This window comes from Sminthopsis crassicaudata, chromosome 4 (assembly GCF_048593235.1).
Source record: "Sminthopsis crassicaudata isolate SCR6 chromosome 4, ASM4859323v1, whole genome shotgun sequence".
Lineage (NCBI taxonomy): Eukaryota > Metazoa > Chordata > Mammalia > Dasyuromorphia > Dasyuridae > Sminthopsis > Sminthopsis crassicaudata.
In genome coordinates, this window is record NC_133620.1 from 262579826 (window position 1) to 262587331 (window position 7506).

Below are 7506 nucleotides of genomic sequence, written 5' to 3' on the forward strand. Positions count from 1 at the left end.
AAAAAAACACAAGAATTCAGGAGTAATTGAAGTGCTACAATAAAGGCTGGAAAACTTTGGCAAACAGTATATAAACTTTGAAAAATAAATAAGTTACTCAGTGGTCAACCTTGTCACTCAAACTCTCTGTGCCCGAGACAACTGAAACAGAAATCACAGGCCACATACACATTGAGATTAGTATTAGATCTTTCTGTCTATTGGTCTGAAAACACCAGTCCAGTCCAAATAAAGCATCAACAGTAACTTTCAATGGAAATACCAAGCAAAAAGTATTGTTGGAAACATTTAATAGGATGAACTTCTATAAGTTAAGATTCCATTCCCAACTGTACAGTGATCACAACCAGTGGGATAAAATAAGATGAGAACTGATTTTGAAGTCAGAAGATCAGATCTACCACACTGCCTCTATGACCTTGAACAAATCACTTCTCTAGGGCTCAGTTTCCTTATCTATTAAATCAGAAGATGAGACTAAATGGCCTCTATCATCCCTTTCAGGAGAGCTGGATAGCACAATGGATAAAGTGCCAGCCTGGAATCAGAAGGAACTGAGTTTAAATAAAGCCTCAGACAAAAAGCTCTGTGACCTTAGGCAAATCAATTAACCTTATTTACCTCAGTTTCCTCATCTGTAAAATGAGTTGGAGAAGGAAATGGCAAACTACTTAAGTGTCTTTCCAAGAAAACCTAAATGGGATCACCAAGAGTCAGGCAATCTAAAAAAGCAACTGAACCACAAAATTATGTCTTTCAGCTTAAAATCTATAAATATTTACAATGGACTCTCCTTTTCAAAAAGGATGATTATACTATTATGTAAAATCATAGATCAAGAGTTAGAGGGGACCATGTCATGTAAATCGTAAATGACAATGAAATAATTTAAACCTGGTATTCAGAACCTAGATCCATAATACTTTCCAGTGGAGTCACTGTTCTATCTCCTATTTCAAGTCCTCATACAAATGCCATCCATCAATCAAACATTTGTTAAGTATTTGTTAAATACCAGACTATAATAGGAGCTGGGGTTGTTACAATGACAAACATTAAACAGACACTGCCTTTAAGGAGGCTCACATTCAAATAGAGGAAATAAGTTGTATATATACATACATACACACACACATATATGTATGTGTGTGTATATAAAATAAATATAACATTATATTTTGCAGGGTAATTCTCCAAAAAATTCTTCATATACAAAGTAGCCAGTAAGCTGAACTTAATTCCATGAATTCAGAAACAGGGGAGGAATTACAGAGAAAGGAAAAGGAATAAACATTTATATTCCATATGTCAAGCCCTGTGCTAAGCACTTTTACAAATATTATCCCACTTGATCCTCACAATAACCCTGAGAAGTAGGTGCTATTATCATTATTATTCCTATTTTACAGGTAAGGAAACTGAAGCAAACAGTGGTTTGCTTTGTTTTTTTTAATGATTTGCCCAAGGTTGCCTAATTCATTAAGTATCTGAGTCTGGATTTCAACTCTTCCTGATTCCAGACCCAGGGCTCTGCATGACGTGTAATTTTGAGGAAGTTACTTCTGTTTCAGCCTCAGTTTCTCCATCTATGTAGCACAAGCTCTAGGATGATTTTCCCAATCCAAAGTCTAACTCATGAGCTAGATTTCTAGAGTATAATTAGCTTTGAAGGATGGAGAGTAACTTTCCTAGCACTATAATTTACATGCCTCCACCAGAATTTTTCCCTCATGATTATTAGTTGATGTCTATTAGTCAAATAAATGTAATTAACTTTTGCAAATGGATGTTTACTAGGGGGTAGAGTAAGAAGATAGTTGAAAACATTAAATGTCTGTGAAACATGGTGGTTAGAGTGCTGGCTCTAAACCTGAGTTCAAATCCAGACTCAAACACTTACTAGCTGTATAACCCTGAGCAAATCCTTTATTTACCTCAGTTTCTTAATAATAGCACCTACTTCTGAGTTTGCTGTAAAGATCAAATGAATTAATATTTGTAAAAGTGCTTACTTAGCACAGTGCCTGGAATTGTTGTGGTTAATTGTCCATTTTCAAAGAGGACCAATGACATCACAGGGTGATGTTTGGGTACATACATAAATTGGAATTAAGGGTGAGAGACAGTTAAGCAAAATTGTTAGCCTCCCTTTCTCTTCCAAAGTCAATGAAGTCTGGTGGCAAGACAAAAGTCAAGAAGACTGGCAATTGCTCATAATGCAGTAGATGACCTTGCTGTCTTTAATATATGATCAAGCCCTAAGCCCACAACAGGACCTACTTCAGCCGCCTTCATGGTTGCTGTAACAAAATTTCCATCTGTCCATTCCTCTGGAAGAAAGTCCTCAAATGAATACTGTAATTTTTCTCATGGGTTCTTTATAGAATTTTGAACTTACCTTTCCTCAGTGTGTCTAGTTTGTCCTTGGCTTCCAATAAATCATTGGAAACCAACTATTCTAGGATACTACTAGGACTAGAACATTGATGGGAAAACCTAAAGGAACTAATCTTCTAAAGTTCATGTGGTCCTTCAGCTAAGGGAGGAGAATCATATGGAGGTGGAGGCCAAGTTTGCTTTCCTCTCCCCCAAATGACTTCTTAGAGAAATGATTATAATAAATAAAAGAGATCCATTTCCCCATTATTGTTATACATTGGTTGTGAGGCAATTTTCCAAGTAAATGGATACCCTAAAAATAGCACCAGATGGAATAATGATCAAGAAGTTCAATAAACAACTATAGATGGTAATTTCATTACTATCAGTTTGTGCAGTTACTCAGAACTGCACAAAAAATCAGCCAGAAGTCCATAAGCAACAGGAAAGAGAACCAGCCAGATTGTTATTGTCCACATTCAGGCAAACAACCTAGCTTTGTCAATACAGCTGTGTTTACCCAATGGGCAGCTATATTTATAGTTGATTTGAGCCTAGATCTTCTGTAGATGTATATTTCATGGCCATGGCAGATGGTTCTAACTGGAACTGGCAAGCCTCATACTTAGGATTCAAATATATAAATGCATTAGTTATATTGTATTTATTTACTAAGCACCCTTTATAGCAATAACTCTTGAATTGAATTTCTTGCTTCAAATTTTTGAGTGTCATACAAACCCATTAATAAATGGGTCAATTAGTTAATTAATTTTAACAATAAAATATTAGAATTGGAGATTTAAAACCAGAGGAAATATGTTTCCAACTGAGATAGCTACCTAAATTCCTACTCTAGAAAAAAAAATGAAACCCTAAGAATAGCACTACATGGAGTAATAATCAAATTCAATAAACAACTTTAATAAATAAATTTAATAAACAACTTCATTCATGTCAGAACTGCACAAAAAATCAGTCACAAGCTCACAGGCAATAGGAAAAGGAATCTGCCATAGAAATTATTTGTTCAGACTCAAACCAACAAGTTGGTGAGTTCTTAGCAAAGACTTGGGGTGACTGAAATAAACAGCATGGACTTTGGATGGAATCAAGAGCAGTACTGATCATTTTGATGCAGTTGATTTAATGAAGTAGTTAGATCAGGGCAGCCCAAGCCTTTGGCCTCCAAAGTCCCCAGTAATCTCTTCAGAGACATTAATATAGAGGTCCTGAATATTCAATATTCTGAACCTGAAATCTTCAAAGCTGCTTAACAACCATGGGAAATAGAATCAGTATGTGACTCGTGTCCACACCAACCACCTCACCCAGAAGTATAGCAGAGATTGAACCTGGACCTGGAACAAAACTCCAAATACAGGAACTAAGGCTGGAGATAAGGGCAAACCAAAGAAGACAATGTAAAAAATTGTTGTAAATGCAAGTTACCCCCAAAATCCAAGAAGAGAGTAATTCCGTAACAACTGTAAGAAGATACTCAAAGGGAAGTATGAATGTTCCATAAGAACTACATCAATGTCTAAAAGAAATAAAATGAGCCAAGAAAAACAGAAGATCTATAGGAAATAATTAGAAGGAAACTAAACATCTTAGAAGGGAAAATGATAAACCTTATTTAAATAATAGACTCCCAGAAATTTAGAATAGACCAAAAAGAAATTAATGGTTCACAAGACAATTTAGAACAAAATAAAAAAAATTTAAAAGAATAAGAAATTATAAATGAAAATAGAAATGGAGGTTGAAGTAAAACCTGGAAAGAATCTACCAATAGTCTACTTAAAGAAACTACCTCATAAGGAAAAGTTCCAAATATGTCACAAATTCAGAGCTCCTATGTCAAAGAAAAATATAGTAAACATTTGGTACCAAAGCATCAGTCAATAGAACAGAAAATTTGGTTTCTTGTTCTATAAAAAAAAGAAACCTTGGAAAACAATATTTCAAAAGGCAAAAGAGAGACTTAAAATCAAAAATTTGTACCCAGCAAAGCTGAGTGTAATTCTCTGGGTTGTGTGAGAAGAACAGGAACAATAGACCTTTAATGGAATAGAGAATGTTCAAGCATTTCTGATTTAAAAAAAAAAAGCCACTTGAAATACAAATAAAATTCAGAATGGTAAATGTATCAGAACAATTGAAAGAGGTTATATGAAAATAATATATAAAATAATTGACCTTTTATTAAAGAGAAAAGAAACAAGTATATCTTCAGAAACCTAATGTTTTTAAAGAATAATTGAGGGAGTTAAATCAGAAAAACAGAGGTCTTGGGAGTGGATTGTTTTTGTTCTGAGGAATTGAAAAGCTGAATGAGAAGAGGAATGGAGAAAGCATTAGTATGGAAAGGAAAGAGATGGGAGGACGATCCTCATTTTTTTCTGAAAGGAACAATGGAGAGACACAAAGAGTCAGAGAAACAGACAGAGAAAGACAGAGACAGAGAAATGGAGACAAAGAGAGTCAGAAGTAGAGATAGACATACAGAAAAGACATACAGAAAACACACACACACAGAGACAGAGAGAAAGACAGACAGACAGACAGAGACAGACAGAGAGACAGAAAGGGAGACAGACAAAGACAGAGAAACAGAAGAATAGAAAAAAAGACAGAGAGATAGAAATATGGGGAGACAGAAAGAAAAAGAGAGAGAGAGAGAAGAGACAGAGACAAACAGATGCAGGGAGGCAGAAACATAAGGGGACAGAAAGACAGAGAGACCAAGACAGACACACACAGAGAGAGAGAGAGAGAGAGAGAGAGAGAGAGAGAGAGAGAGAGAGAGAGAGAGAGAGAGAGAGAGAGAGAGAGAGAGAGAGAGAACAGAGACACAGAGAGAGAAAACAGAGACACAGAGAGAGAAAACAGAGACAGAGAGAGACAGAGTGAGGATGATATTAGGAAGAGAATTGTCACAAGAAAAATTCCTAAATTCTAAAGGGGGACCTGAAGATGAGACATTAAGTGACTTTTCCAAGATCACACAAATAGTATAAATCTGACAGAATCAAGATTTGAACCCACATCCTTTAACCAAAAATCAACATTCTTATAATTATATCTCATTGTTGTAGTCAGAACCATGAGAAATGAAGGGGGATAGAAATGCATATTGTGTAAGATCCTATTCTCCTACAGCAATGATAGCTTCAGAATGTCTCAAAATTTTTTGTGACTTGGCTCTCTTTGATAGTCTGTTGAAGCTTGCAGATCCTTCCTCAGAATAACATTTTTAAATGTATAAGAAAAATACATAAAATTATAAAGAAAATCAATTATACTAAAATATAATTATCAAAATATTTTGAAAATTAGTTTGCAGAGCTCAGCCTAAGACTCCTTGGCTAAGACCATAACCCACTGGATTTTCTATTTAAATCTGGAAGCCATTTCTGGAAGCATATCACAACCCCCCTTTTTTTTCAGGAAACAAAAGGTAAAATAAATTATCCAAGATCATACAAGTAATAAGTAGCAAAATTGGGATTTGAACCCAGTTCCCTTGCATCCAAAATCTGGTTCTTTTTCCAGTGCATCACCTTTAATAAGAAGTAAAAGAATAAATCTAAATAATTATGATATACCATATCACATAAATAGGGCCACAGGTGGCACAATGTAGACCTTAGAGTCAGGAAGACTTATCTACCTAAGTTTATATCCAGCCTCACACACTTACTAACTGTGTAACTCTGGGAGTCACTTCGCCCTGTTTGACTCAGTTACTTCATCAGTAAAATAAACTAGAGAAGAAATGGAAAACTATTCCAGTATTTTTGCCAACAAAATCCAAATAGGATCACAGAGAATAAGACATGATCAAAAATGACTGAAATATTACATAAATCCATGAAAGAGCAGCAAAAGAAAAAAAATGTAAAAATTCTGAATAAGATAGTTAATAACCAGGTAAATCAATGAGGTAAATTCAACTTGCTCTTCAAGAAGGCTTATAAGCAGCAGTTCTAAACCTAAAATTTGTGAACTTATTATTATTATTATTATTTTGCTGAGACAATTGCTGTTGTGACTTTCCCAGGGTCACACAACTAGGAAGTGTTAAAGTGTCTGAGGTCAGATTTAAACTCAGGTCCTCCTGAGTTCAGGTCTGGGACTCTATCTACTGTACCACCTACCTGCCACAATGAACTTATTTTTAAATGAATCTCCTATCCTCCAGAAGGGTCCAGAACTCCAAAAAGGTTAAAATATTCTAAAGTATAAGTTGAAATTCAGCATCCCTTATATCAAGCATCTGAACATTAAAATTTTTCGGCATTTGCTTCCAATTTGTTTCTTCACATCTGAGCAGGAATCAACTATGATAAGCATTTAATGTAAGAAGCATTGGCTACCCTTCAGAAGGGCCAGCCAAGTTTTCATTTAGTAAGTCTAATTTAAGTACCAGTAACATAGCTTAGCATTCAGATGGCTTCTTTCCATATTTAACTTAATTACTGCTGCATGTAATGAGGCAAATTTTTTTTAAATGCTTAAAGAGTATCATCTAAAAGAAACTAAAATGAAAATCATACTAATTAGTGTGTCCCTTGCCCTTATCATGCTTTTGGGGGGTCTGGGCAGTAAAGGAGTAGCAAAGACTCCCTTTAGGGATGAAGTTGGTGACAAGATTAATGATGATAATGAAGTCATGAGACTAGAGCCTGGGAGGTTTTGTCCTCAAAGATGAAATTCAGTTCCCAGGACGCTCACAAAAAGAACACTTCTTAGCAAGGGTCTGTCATTGACATTACTTGAAGGGCAACCTTTCCACCATTAACATTTTTTTAATTATTATTATAGCTTTTTATTTACAAGATATATGTATGGGTAATTTTTCAGCATTGACCCTTGCAAAACCTTCTGTTCCAACCATTAATATTTGAGAATAAGATTCTATGTCATACCAAATAAGATAACAAAATTTAAGTGCTTTGGAAACTTTATGTTCATTTTTTTCTTATTCAAAATTATAGATAATTTTGCTAGATATGATATTTTGACTGCAGACCTAGCTCTTTTGATTGTCATTAGATATGATTTCAACACCTGTGGTCTTTTATTCTCTGATTATTCTTACGAAGATGGATAGCTACCTAG